This window comes from Taudactylus pleione, unplaced genomic scaffold (assembly GCF_031769625.1).
Source record: "Taudactylus pleione unplaced genomic scaffold, aTauple2 ptg000619l, whole genome shotgun sequence".
NCBI lineage: Eukaryota > Metazoa > Chordata > Amphibia > Anura > Myobatrachidae > Taudactylus > Taudactylus pleione.
The window spans coordinates 481,789-496,574 of NW_028285021.1; the positions used below are offsets into that span (position 1 = coordinate 481,789).

The 14,786-nt window shown below is 34.8% G+C and overlaps 4 non-coding genes across 4 annotated transcripts; all 4 read left to right on the top strand.

The window, feature by feature from the left end:
• Nucleotides 1-883: 883 nt before the first annotated feature.
• TRNAS-GCU (transfer RNA serine (anticodon GCU)) lies at nucleotides 884-965 on the top strand. The gene has a single exon. It is a non-coding gene; the product is annotated as a tRNA-Ser (tRNA).
• A 5,038-nt stretch (nucleotides 966-6,003) lies between these two features.
• Nucleotides 6,004-6,085, top strand: TRNAS-GCU (transfer RNA serine (anticodon GCU)). The gene has a single exon. It is a non-coding gene; the product is annotated as a tRNA-Ser (tRNA).
• A 1,582-nt stretch (nucleotides 6,086-7,667) lies between these two features.
• Nucleotides 7,668-7,749, top strand: TRNAS-GCU (transfer RNA serine (anticodon GCU)). The gene has a single exon. It is a non-coding gene; the product is annotated as a tRNA-Ser (tRNA).
• Nucleotides 7,750-10,482: 2,733 nt separating this feature from the next.
• TRNAS-GCU (transfer RNA serine (anticodon GCU)) lies at nucleotides 10,483-10,564 on the top strand. The gene has a single exon. It is a non-coding gene; the product is annotated as a tRNA-Ser (tRNA).
• Nucleotides 10,565-14,786: the final 4,222 nt, after the last annotated feature.

Sequence of the window (14,786 nt, forward strand, 5' to 3'; positions counted from 1 at the left end):
AACTATTTCAATTAAGAAATCTACTTCAATGAACAATGCTTTTCATTAAAGACATACATAGAACACATTTAGTGAAAATCTACCATTACTGTTATAGTAGAAGTCGTAGAAGTCATGTCATTTAGTGAAAATCTAAGCCAAATGTGTGTGTTATGATTTTTTGTCGTTTGTGATGGATCAACATGATGGTGTAGTAGTTCACAAATATAGGTTATGTTTTCAGTAAAATAAATGTTCTTTAAGCAAAGGCTCACTTGAAAGAGGACTTGCTAACAAGCCTGTGATATTGCTGAGAACACAACCAACAATGTATAAAGAAATGATTTAAAATATGACAAGTGGTGTCAGACAACTCATCTTTATTTGTGCCAGAAAGACGAGGTGGCCAAGTGGTTAAGGCGATGGACTGCTAATCCATTGTGTTCTGCACGCATGGGTTCAAATATTATCGGTTTGGAATTTTTTCCTTGGAAATGGAATTTTGCAAATAATGCTTCATAAGTGAAGCTGACACTCAAATGTCAAAAATAAACTAATTCAATTAAGAAATCTACGTCAATGAACAATGCTTTTCATTAAAGACATACATAGAACACATTTAAAGAAAATCTACCATTACTGTTATAGTAGAAGTCATGTCATTGGCCAAATGTGTATGTTATGATTTTTTGTCGTTTGTGATGGATCAACATGATGGTGTAGTAGTTCACAAATATAGGTTATGTCTAAAGTAAAATAAATGTTCTTTAAGCAAAGGCTCACTTGAAAGCGGACATGCTAACAAGCCTGTGATATTGATGAGAACACAACCAATAATGTATAAAGAATTGATTGAAAACAAGACAAGTGGTGTTAGAAAACCCTTCTTTGTTTGTGCCAGAAAGACGAGGTGGCCGAGTGGTTAAGGCGATGGACTGCTAATCCATTGTGCTCTGCACGCATGGGTTCAAATCCCATCCTTGTCGGTTTGGAGTTGTTTGCTTGGAAATGGAATTTTTGCAAATAATGCTTCATAAGTGAAGCCAACACTCAAATGTCAAAAATAAACTACTTCAATTAAGAAATCTACTTCAAAGAACAATGCTTTTCATTAAAGACATACATAGCACACATTTAGTGAAATCTACCATTACTGTTATAGTAGAAGTGATGTCATTGGCCAGATCTGTAAGTTATGATTTTTTGTCATTTGTGATGGATCAACATGATGGTGTAGTAGTTCACAAATATAGGTTACGTTTAAAGTAAAATAAATGTTCTTTAAGCAAAAGCTCACTTGAAAGTGGACTTGCTAACAAGCCTGTGATATTGCTGAGAACACAACCTACAATGTATAAAGAATTGATTTAAAATATGACAACTGGTGTTAGAAAACCCTTCTTTATTTGTGCCAGAAAGATGAGGTGGCCGAGTGGTTAAGGCGATGGACTTCACTTCACTTCACTTTACTTATGAAGCATTATTTGTAAAAATTCCTTTTCCAAGCAAACAATTCCAAACCGACGAGGATTGGATTTGAACCCATGCGTGCAGAGCACAATCCATTGTGCTCTGCATTCATGGGTTCCAATCCCATCCTCGTCGGTTTGGAATTGTTTGCTTGGAAATGGAATTTTTGCAAATAATGCTTCATAAGTGAAGCTGACACTCAAATGTCAAAAATAAACTATTTCAATTAAGAATCTACTTCAATGAACAATGCTTTTCATTAAAGACATACATAGAACACATTTAGTGAAAATCTACCATTACTGTTATAGTAGAAGTCGTAGAAGTCATGTCATTTAGTGAAAATCTAAGCCAAATGTGTGTGTTATGATTTTTTGTCGTTTGTGATGGATCAACATGATGGTGTAGTAGTTCACAAATACAGGTTATGTCTAAAGTAAAATAAATGTTCTTTAAGCTAAGGCTCACTTGAAAGGGGACATGCTAACAAGCCTGTGCTATTGATGAGAACACAACCAATAATGTATAAAGAATTGATTTAAAACAAGACAAGTGGTATTAGAAAACCCTTCTTTATTTGTGCCTGAAAGACGAGGTGGCCGAGAGGTTAAGGCGATGGACTGCTAATCCATTGTGCTCTGCACGCATGGGTTCAAATCCCATCCGAGTCGGTTTGGAGTTGTTTGCTTGGAAATGGAATTTTTGCAAATAATGCTTCATAAGTGAAGCTAACACTCAAATGTCAAAAATAAACTAATTCAATTAAGAAATCTACTTCAATGAACAATGCTTTTCATTAAAGACATACATAGAACACATTTAGTGAAAATCTACCATTACTGTTATAGTAGAAGTCATGACATTGGCCAAATGTGTATGTTATGATTTTTTGTCGTTTGTGATGGATCAACAAGATGGTGTAGTAGTTCACAAATATAGTTTATGTCTAAAGTAAAATAAATGTTCTTTAAGCAAAGGCTCACTTGAAAGTGGACATGCTAACAAGCCTGTGATATTGATGAGAACACAACCAATAATGTATAAAGAATTGATTTAAAACAAGACAAGTGGTGTCAGAAAATCCTTCTTTATTTGTGCCAGAAAGATGAGGTGGCCGAGTGGTTAAGGCGATTGACTTCACTTCACTTCACTTTACTTATGAAGCATTATTTGTAAAAATTCCTTTTCCAAGCAAACAATTCCAAACTGACGAGGATTGCATTTGAACCCATGCGTGCAGAGCACAATCCATTGTGCTCTGCATTCATGGGTTCCAATCCCATCCTCGTCAGTTTGGAATTGTTTGTTTGGAAATGGAATTTTTGCAAATAATGCTTCATAAGTGAAGCTGAAACTCAAATGTCAAAAATAAACTATTTCAATTAAGAAATCTACTTCAATGAACAATGCTTTTCATTAAAGACATACATAGAACACATTTAGTGAAAATCTACCATTACTGTTATAGTAGAAGTCGTAGAAGTCATGTCATTTAGTGAAAATCGAAGCCAAATGTGTGTGTTATGATTTTTTGTCGTTTGTGACGGATCAACATGATGGTGTAGTAGTTCACGAATATAGGTTACGTTTAAAGTAAAATAAATGTTCTTTAAGCAAAGGCTCACTTGAAAGAGGACTTGCTAACAAGCCTGTGATATTGCTGAGAACACAACCAACAATGTATAAAGAAATGATTTAAAATATGACAAGTGGTGTCAGACATCTCATCTTTATTTGTGCCAGAAAGACAAGGTGGCCGAGTGGTTAAGGCGATGGACTGCTAATCCATTGTGTTCTGCACGCATGGGTTCAAATCTTGTCGGTTTGGAATTTTTTCCTTGGAAATGGAATTTTGCAAATAATGCTTCATAAATGAAGCTGACACTCAAATGTCAAAAATAAACTAATTCAATTAAGAAATCTACGTCAATGAACAATGCTTTTCATTAAAGACATACATAGAACACATTTAAGGAAAATCTACCATTACTGTTATAGTAGAAGTCATGTCATTGGCCAAATGTGTATGTTATGATTTTTTGTCGTTTGTGATGGATCAACATGATGGTGTAGTAGTTCACAAATATAGGTTATGTCTAAAGTAAAATAAATGTTCTTTAAGCAAAGGCTCACTTGAAAGCGGAAATGCTAACAAGCCTGTGATATTGATGAGAACACAACCAATAATGTATAAAGAATTGATTGAAAACAAGACAAGTGGTGTTAGAAAACATTTCTTTGTTTGTGCCAGAAAGACGAGGTGGCCGAGTGGTTAAGGCGATGGACTTCACTTCACTTCACTTTACTTATGAAGCATTATTTGTAAAAATTCCTTTTCCAAGCAAACAATTCCAAACCGACGAGGATTGGATTTGAACCCATGCGTGCAGAGCACAATGCATTGTGCTCTGCATTCATGGGTTCCAATCCCATCCTCGTCGGTTTGGAATTGTTTGCTTGGAAATGGAATTTTTGCAAATAATGCTTCATAAGTGAAACTGACACTCAAATGTCAAAAATAAACTATTTCAATTAAGAAATCTACTTCAATGAACAATGCTTTTCATTAAAGACATACATAGAACACATTTAGTGAAAATCTACCATTACTGTTATAGTAGAAGTCGTAGAAGTCATGTCATTTAGTGAAAATCTAAGCCAAATGTGTGTGTTATGATTTTTTGTCGTTTGTGATGGATCAACATGATGGTGTAGTAGTTCACAAATATAGGTTATGTTTAAAGTAAAATAAATGTTCTTTAAGCAAAGGCTCACTTGAAAGAGGACTTGCTAACATGCCTGTGATATTGCTGAGAACACAACCAACAATGTATAAAGAAATGATTTAAAATATGACAAGTGGTGTCAGACAACTCATCTTTATTTGTGCCAGAAAGACGAGGTGGCCGAGTGGTTAAGGCGATGGACTGCTAATCCATTGTGTTCTGCACGCATGGGTTCAAATCTTGTCGGTTTGGAATTTTTTCCTTGGAAATGGAATTTTGCAAATAATGCTTCATAAGTGAAGCTGACACTCAAATGTCAAAAATAAACTAATTCAATTAAGAAATCTACGTCAATGAACAATGCTTTTCATTAAAGACATACATAGAACACATTTAAGGAAAATCTACCATTACTGTTATAGTAGAAGTCATGTCATTGGCCTAATGTGTATGTTATGATTTTTTGTCATTTGTGATGGATCAACATGATGGTGTAGTAGTTCACAAATATAGGTTATGTCTAAAGTAAAATAAATGTTCTTTAAGCAAAGGCTCACTTGAAAGGGGACATGCTAACAAGCCTGTGATATTGATGAGAACACAACCAATAATGTATAAAGAATTGATTTAAAACAAGACAAGTGGTGTCAGAAAATCCTTCTTTATTTGTGCCAGAAAGATGAGGTGGCCGAGTGGTTAAGGCGATTGACTTCACTTCACTTCACTTTACTTATGAAGCATTATTTGTAAAAATTCCTTTTCCAAGCAAACAATTCCAAACCGACGAGGATTGGATTTGAACCCATGCGTGCAGAGCACAATCCATTGTGCTCTGCATTCATGGGTTCCAATCCCATCCTCGTCGGTTTGGAATTGTTTGCTTGGAAATGGAATTTTTGCAAATAATGCTTCATAAGTGAAGCTGACACTCAAATGTCAAAAATAAACTATTTCAATTAAGAAATCTACTTCAATGAACAATGCATTTCATTAAAGACATACATAGAACACATTTAGTGAAAATCTACCATTACTGTTATAGTAGAAGTCGTAGAAGTCATGTCATTTAGTGAAAATCGAAGCCAAATGTGTGTGTTATGATTTTTTGTCGTTTGTGATGGATCAACATGATGGTGTAGTAGTTCACAAATATAGGTTACGTTTAAAGTAAAATAAATGTTCTTTAAGCAAAGGCTCACTTGAAAAAGGACTTGCTAACAAGCCTGTGATATTGCTGAGAACACAACCAACAATGTATAAAGAAATGATTTAAAATATGACAAGTGGTGTCAGACATCTCATCTTTATTTGTGCCAGAAAGACGAGGTGGCCGAGTGGTTAAGGCGATGGACTGCTAATCCATTGTGTTCTGCACGCATGGGTTCAAATCTTGTCGGTTTGGAATTTTTTCCTTGGAAATGGAATTTTGCAAATAATGCTTCATAAGTGAAGCTGACACTCAAATGTCAAAAATAAACTAATTCAATTAAGAAATCTACGTCAATGAACAATGCTTTTCATTAAAGACATACATAGAACACATTTAAGGAAAATCTACCATTACTGTTATAGTAGAAGTCATGTCATTGGCCAAATGTGTATGTTATGATTTTTTGTCGTTTGTGATGGATCAACTTGATGGTGTAGTAGTTCACAAATATAGGTTATGTCTAAAGTAAAATAAATGTTCTTTAAGCAAAGGCTCACTTGAAAGCGGAAATGCTAACAAGCCTGTGATATTGATGAGAACACAACCAATAATGTATAAAGAATTGATTGAAAACAAGACAAGTGGTGTTAGAAAACCCTTCTTTGTTTGTGCCAGAAAGACGAGGTGGCCGAGTGGTTAAGGCGATGGACTGCTAATCCATTGTGCTCTGCACGCATGGGTTCAAATCCCATCCTCGTCGGTTTGGAGTTGTTTGCTTGGAAATGGAATTTTTGCAAATAATGCTTCATAAGTGAAGCCAACACTCAAATGTCAAAAATAAACTAATTCAATTAAGAAATCTACTTCAAAGAACAATGCTTTTCATTAAAGACATACATAGCACACATTTAGTGAAATCTACCATTACTGTTATAGTAGAAGTGATGTCATTGGCCAGAACTGTAAGTTATGATTTTTTGTCATTTGTGATGGATCAACATGATGGTGTAGTAGTTCACAAATATAGGTTACGTTTAAAGTAAAATAAATGTTCTTTAAGCAAAAGCTCACTTGAAAGTGGACTTGCTAACAAGCCTGTGATATTGCTGAGAACACAACCTACAATGTATAAAGAATTGATTTAAAATATGACAACTGGTGTTAGAAAACCCTTCTTTATTTGTGCCAGAAAGAAGAGGTGGCCGAGTGGTTAAGGCGATGGACTTCACTTCACTTCACTTTACTTATGAAGCATTATTTGTAAAAATTCCTTTTCCAAGCAAACAATTCCAAACCGACGAGGATTGGATTTGAACCCATGCGTGCAGAGCACAATGCATTGTGCTCTGCATTCATGGGTTCCAATCCCATCCTCGTCGGTTTGGAATTGTTTGCTTGGAAATGGAATTTTGGCAAATAATGCTTCATAAGTGAAGCTGACACTAAAATGTCAAAAATAAACTATTTCAATTAAGAAATCTACTTCAATGAACAATGCTTTTCATTAAAGACATACATAGAACACATTTAGTGAAAATCTACCATTACTGTTATAGTAGAAGTCGTAGAAGTCATGTCATTTAGTGAAAATCGAAGCCAAATGTGTGTGTTATGATTTTTTGTCATTTGTGATGGATCAACATGATGGTGTAGTAGTTCACAAATATAGGTTACGTTTAAAGTAAAATAAATGTTCTTTAAGCAAAGGCTCACTTGAAAGAGGACTTGCTAACAAGCCTGTGATATTGCTGAGAACACAACCAACAATGTATAAAGAAATGATTTAAAATATGACAAGTGGTGTCAGACATCTCATCTTTATTTGTGCCAGAAAGACGAGGTGGCCGAGTGGTTAAGGCGATGGACTGCTAATCCATTGTGTTCTGCACGCATGGGTTCAAATCTTGTCGGTTTGGAATTTTTTCCTTGGAAATGGAATTTTGCAAATATTGCTTCATAAGTGAAGCTGACACTCAAATGTCAAAAATAAACTAATTCAATTAAGAAATCTACGTCAATGAACAATGCTTTTCATTAAAGACATACATAGAACACATTTAAGGAAAATCTACCATTACTGTTATAGTAGAAGTCATGTCATTGGCCAAATGTGTATGTTATGATTTTTTGTCGTTTGTGATGGATCAACATGATGGTGTAGTAGTTCACAAATATAGGTTATGTCTAAAGTAAAATAAATGTTCTTTAAGCAAAGGCTCACTTGAAAGCGGAAATGCTAACAAGCCTGTGATATTGATGAGAACACAACCAATAATGTATAAAGAATTGATTGAAAACAAGACAAGTGGTGTTAGAAAACCCTTCTTTGTTTGTGCCAGAAAGACGAGGTGGCCGAGTGGTTAAGGCGATGGACTGCTAATCCATTGTGCTCTGCACGCATGGGTTCAAATCCCATCCTCGTCGGTTTGGAGTTGTTTGCTTGGAAATGGAATTTTTGCAAATAATGCTTCATAAGTGAAGCCAACACTCAAATGTCAAAAATAAACTAATTCAATTAAGAAATCTACTTCAAAGAACAATGCTTTTCATTAAAGACATACATAGCACACATTTAGTGAAATCTACCATTACTGTTATAGTAGAAGTGATGTCATTGGCCAGAACTGTAAGTTACGATTTTTTGTCATTTGTGATGGATCAACATGATGGTGTAGTAGTTCACAAATATAGGTTACGTTTAAAGTAAAATAAATGTTCTTTAAGCAAAAGCTCACTTGAAAGTGGACTTGCTAACAAGCCTGTGATATTGCTGAGAACACAACCTACAATGTATAAAGAATTGATTTAAAATATGACAACTGGTGTTAGAAAACCCTTCTTTATTTGTGCCAGAAAGAAGAGGTGGCCGAGTGGTTAAGGCGATGGACTTCACTTCACTTCACTTTACTTATGAAGCATTATTTGTAAAAATTCCTTTTCCAAGCAAACAATTCCAAACCGACGAGGATTGGATTTGAACCCATGCGTGCAGAGCACAATGCATTGTGCTCTGCATTCATGGGTTCCAATCCCATCCTCGTCGGTTTGGAATTGTTTGCTTGGAAATGGAATTTTTGCAAATAATGCTTCATAAGTGAAGCTGACACTCAAATGTCAAAAATAAACTATTTCAATTAAGAAATCTACTTCAATGAACAATGCTTTTCATTAAAGACATACATAGAACACATTTAGTGAAAATCTACCATTACTGTTATAGTAGAAGTCGTAGAAGTCATGTCATTTAGTGAAAATCTAAGCCAAATGTGTGTGTTATGATTTTTTGTCGTTTGTGATGGATCAACATGATGGTGTAGTAGTTCACAAATATAGGTTACGTTTAAAGTAAAATAAATGTTCTTTAAGCAAAGGCTCACTTGAAAGAGGACTTGCTAACAAGCCTGTGATATTGCTGAGAACACAACCAACAATGTATAAAGAAATGATTTAAAATATGACAAGTGGTGTCAGACAACTCATCTTTATTTGTGCCAGAAAGACGAGGTGGCCGAGTGGTTAAGGCGATGGACTGCTAATCCATTGTGTTCTGCACGCATGGGTTCAAATCTTGTCGGTTTGGAATTTTTTCCTTGGAAATGGAATTTTGCAAATAATGCTTCATAAGTGAAGCTGACACTCAAATGTCAAAAATAAACTAATTCAATTAAGAAATCTACGTCAATGAACAATGCTTTTCATTAAAGACATACATAGAACACATTTAAGGAAAATCTACCATTACTGTTATAGTAGAAGTCATGTCATTGGCCTAATGTGTATGTTATGATTTTTTGTCATTTGTTATGGATCAACATGATGGTGTAGTAGTTCACAAATATAGGTTATGTCTAAAGTAAAATAAATGTTCTTTAAGCAAAGGCTCACTTGAAAGGGGACATGCTAACAAGCATGTGATATTGATGAGAACACAACCAATAATGTATAAAGAATTGATTTAAAACAAGACAAGTGGTGTCAGAAAATCCTTCTTTATTTGTGCCAGAAAGATGAGGTGGCCGAGTGGTTAAGGCGATTGACTTCACTTCACTTCACTTTACTTATGAAGCATTATTTGTAAAAATTATTTTTCCAAGCAAACAATTCCAAACCGACGAGGATTGGATTTGAACCCATGCGTGCAGAGCACAATCCATTGTGCTCTGCATTCATGGGTTCCAATCCCATCCTCGTCGGTTTTATAATTGTTTGCTTGGAAATGGAATTTTTGCAAATAATGCTTCATAAGTGAAGCTGACACTCAAATGTCAAAAATAAACTATTTCAATTAAGAAATCTACTTCAATGAACAATGCTTTTCATTAAAGACATACATAGAACACATTTAGTGAAAATCTACCATTACTGTTATAGTAGAAGTCGTAGAAGTCATGTCATTTAGTGAAAATCTAAGCCAAATGTGTGTGTTATGATTTTTTGTCGTTTGTGATGGATCAACATGATGGTGTAGTAGTTCACAAATATAGGTTACGTTTAAAGTAAAATAAATGTTCTTTAAGCAAAGGCTCACTTGAAAGAGGACTTGCTAACAAGCCTGTGATATTGCTGAGAACACAACCAACAATGTATAAAGAAATGATTTAAAATATGACAAGTGGTGTCAGACAACTCATCTTTATTTGTGCCAGGAAGACGAGGTGGCCGAGTGGTTAAGGCGATGGACTGCTAATCCATTGTGTTCTGCACGCATGGGTTCAAATCTTGTCAGTTTGGAATTTTTTCCTTGGAAATGGAATTTTGCAAATAATGCTTCATAAGTGAAGCTGACACTCAAATGTCAAAAATAAACTAATTCAATTAAGAAATCTTCGTCAATGAACAATGCTTTTCATTAAAGACATACATAGAACACATTTAAGGAAAATCTACCATTACTGTTATAGTAGAAGTCATGTCATTGGCCTAATGTGTATGTTATGATTTTTTGTCGTTTGTGATGGATCAACATGATGGTGTTGTAGTTCACAAATATAGGTTATGTCTAAAGTAAAATAAATGTTCTTTAAGCAAAGGCTCACTTGAAAGGGGACATGCTAACAAGCCTGTGATATTGATTAGAACACAACCAATAATGTATAAAGAATTGATTGAAAACAAGACAAGTGGTGTTAGAAAACCCATCTTTGTTTGTGCCAGAAAGACGAGGTGGCCGAGTGGTTAAGGCGATGGACTGCTAATCCATTGTGCTCCGCACGCATGGGTTCAAATCCCATCCTCGTCGGTATGGAGTTGTTTGCTTGGAAATGGAATTTTTGCAAATAATGCTTCATAAGTGAAGCCAACACTCAAATGTCAAAAATAAACTAATTCAATTAAGAAATCTACATCAAAGAACAATGCTTTTCATTAAAGACATACATAGCACACATTTAGTGAAATCTACCATTACTGTTATAGTAGAAGTGATGTCATTGGCCAGATCTGTAAGTTATGATTTTTTGTCATTTGTGCTGGATCAACATGATGGTGTAGTAGTTCACAAATATAGGTTACGTTTAAAGTAAAATAAATGTTCTTTAAGCAAAAGCTCACTTGAAAGTGGACTTGCTGACAAGCCAGTGATATTGCTGAGAACACAACCTACGATGTATAAAGAATTGATTTAAAATATGACAACTGGTGTTAGAAAACCCTTTTTTATTTGTGCCAGAAAAATAAGGTGGCCGAGTGGTTAAGGCGATGGACTTCACTTCACTTCACTTTACTTATGAAGCATTATTTGTAAAAATTCCTTTTCCAAGCAAACAATTCCAAACCGACGAGGATTGGATTTGAACCCATGCGTGCAGAGCACAATCCATTGTGCTCTGCATTCATGGGTTCCAATCCCATCCTCGTCGGTTTGGAATTGTTTGCTTGGAAATGGAATTTTTGCAAATAATGCTTCATAAGTGAAGCTGACACTCAAATGTCAAAAATAAACTATTTCAATTAAGAAATCTACTTCAATGAACAATGCTTTTCAATAAAGACATACATAGAACACATTTAGTGAAAATCTACCATTACTGTTATAGTAGAAGTCGTAGAAGTCATGTCATTTAGTGAAAATCGAAGCCAAATGTGTGTGTTATGATTTTTTGTCGTTTGTGATGGATCAACATGATGGTGTAGTAGTTCACAAATATAGGTTACGTTTAAAGTAAAATAAATGTTCTTTAAGCAAAAGCTCACTTGAAAGTGGACTTGCTAACAAGCCTGTGATATTGCTGAGAACACAACCTACAATGTATAAAGAATTGATTTAAAATATGACAACTGGTGTTAGAAAACCCTTCTTTATTTGTGCCAGAAAGAAGAGGTGGCCGAGTGGTTAAGGCGATGGACTTCACTTCACTTCACTTTACTTATGAAGCATTATTTGTAAAAATTCCTTTTCCAAGCAAACAATTCCAAACCGACGAGGATTGGATTTGAACCCATGCGTGCAGAGCACAATCCATTGTGCTCTGCATTCATGGGTTCCAATCCCATCCTCGTCGGTTTGGAATTGTTTGCTTGGAAATGGAATTTTTGCAAATAATGCTTCATAAGTGAAGCTGACACTCAAATGTCAAAAATAAACTATTTCAATTAAGAAATCTACTTCAATGAACAATGCTTTTCATTAAAGACATACATAGAACACATTTAGTGAAAATCTACCATTACTGTTATAGTAGAAGTCATGTCATTGGCCAAATGTGTATGTTATGATTTTTTGTCGTTTGTGATGGATCAACAAGATGGTGTAGTAGTTCACAAATATAGTTTATGTCTAAAGTAAAATAAATGTTCTTTAAGCAAAGGCTCACTTGAAAGTGGACATGCTAACAAGCCTGTGATATTGATGAGAACACAACCAATAATGTATAAAGAATTGATTTAAAACAAGACAAGTGGTGTCAGAAAATCCTTCTTTATTTGTGCCAGAAAGATGAGGTGGCCGAGTGGTTAAGGCGATTGACTTCACTTCACTTCACTTTACTTATGAAGCATTATTTGTAAAAATTCCTTTTCCAAGCAAACAATTCCAAACCGACGAGGATTGGATTTGAACCCATGCGTGCAGAGCACAATCCATTGTACTCTGCATTCATGGGTTCCAATCCCATCCTCGTCGGTTTGGAATTGTTTGCTTGGAAATGGAATTTTTGCAAATAATGCTTCATAAGTGAAGCTGACACTCAAATGTCAAAAATAAACTATTTCAATTAAGAAATTTACTTCAATGAACAATGCTTTTCATTAAAGACATACATAGAACACATTTAGTGAAAATCTACCATTACTGTTATAGTAGAAGTCGTAGAAGTCATGTCATTTAGTGAAAATCTAAGCCAAATGTGTGTGTTATGATTTTTTGTCGTTTGTGATGGATCAACATGATGGTGTAGTAGTTCACAAATATAGGTTACGTTTAAAGTAAAATAAATGTTCTTTAAGCAAAGGATCACTTGAAAGAGGACTTGCTAACAAGCCTGTGATATTGCTGAGAACACAACCAACAATGTATAAAGAAATGATTTAAAATATGACAAGTGGTGTCAGACAACTCATCTTTATTTGTGCCAGAAAGACGAGGTGGCCGAGTGGTTAAGTCGATGGACTGCTAATCCATTGTGTTCTGCACGCATGGGTTCAAATCTTGTCGGTTTGGAATTTTTTCCTTGGAAATGGAATTTTGCAAATAATGCTTCATAAGTGAAGCTGACACTCAAATGTCAAAAATAAACTAATTCAATTAAGAAATCTACGTCAATGAACAATGCTTTTCATTAAAGACATACATAGAACACATTTAAGGAAAATCTACCATTACTGTTATAGTAGAAGTCATGTCATTGGCCAAATGTGTATGTTATGATTTTTTGTCGTTTGTGATGGATCAACATGATGGTGTAGTAGTTCACAAATATTGGTTATGTCTAAAGTAAAATAAATGTTCTTTAAGCAAAGGCTCACTTGAAAGCGGACATGCTAACAAGCCTGTGATATTGATGAGAACACAACCAATAATGTATAAAGAATTGATTTAAAACAAGACAAGTGGTGTTAGAAAACCCTTCTTTATTTGTGCCAGAAAGACGAGGTGGCCGAGAGGTTAAGGCGATGGACTGCTAATCCATTGTGCTCTGCACGCATGGGTTCAAATCCATCCTTGTCGGTTTGGAGTTGTTTGCTTGGAAATTGAATTTTTGCAAATAATGCTTCATAAGTGAAGCTAACACTCAAATGTCAAAAATAAACTAATTCAATTAAGAAATCTACTTCAATGAACAATGCTTTTCATTAAAGACATACATAGAACACATTTAGTGAAAATCTACCACTACTGTTATAGTAGAAGTCATGTCATTGGCCAAATGTGTATGTTATGATTTTTTGTCATTTGTGATGGATCAACAAGATGGTGTAGTAGTTCACAAATATAGTTTATGTCTAAAGTAAAATAAATGTTCTTTAAGCAAAGGCTCACTTGAAAGTGGACGTGCTAACAAGCCTGTGATATTGATGAGAACACAACCAATAATGTATAAAGAATTGATTTAAAACAAGACAAGTGGTGTCAGAAAATCCTTCTTTATTTGTGCCAGAAAGATGAGGTGGCCGAGTGGTTAAGGCGATTGACTTCACTTCACATCACTTTACTTATGAAGCATTATTTGTAAAAATTCCTTTTCCAAGCAAACAATTCCAAACCGACGAGGATTGGATTTGAACCCATGCGTGCAGAGCACAATCCATTGTGCTCTGCATTCATGGGTTCCAATCCCATCCTCGTCGGTTTGGAATTGTTTGCTTGGAAATGGAATTTTTGCAAATAATGCTTCATAAGTGAAGCTGACACTCAAATGTCAAAAATAAACTATTTCAATTAAGAAATCTACTTCAATGAACAATGCTTTTCATTAAATACATACATAGAACACATTTAGTGAAAATCTACCATTACTGTTATAGTAGAAGTCGTAGAAGTCATGTAATTTAGTGAAAATCTAAGCCAAATGTGTGTGTTATGATTTTTTGTCGTTTGTGATGGATCAACATGATGGTGTAGTAGTTCACAAATATAGGTTACGTTTAAAGTAAAATAAATGTTCTTTAAGCAAAGGCTCACTTGAAAGAGGACTTGCTAACAAGCCTGTGATATTGCTGAGAACACAACCAACAATGTATAAAGAAATGATTTAAAATATGACAAGTGTTGTCAGACAACTCATCTTTATTTGTGCCAGGAAGACGAGGTGGCCGAGTGGTTAAGGCGATGGACTGCTAATCCATTGTGTTCTGCACGCATGGGTTCAAATCTTGTTGGTTTGGAATTTTTTCCTTGGAAATGGAATTTTGCAAATAATGCTTCATAAGTGAAGCTGACACTCAAATGTCAAAAATAAACTAATTCAATTAAGAAATCTACGTCAATGAACAATGCTTTTCATTAAAGACATACATAGAACACA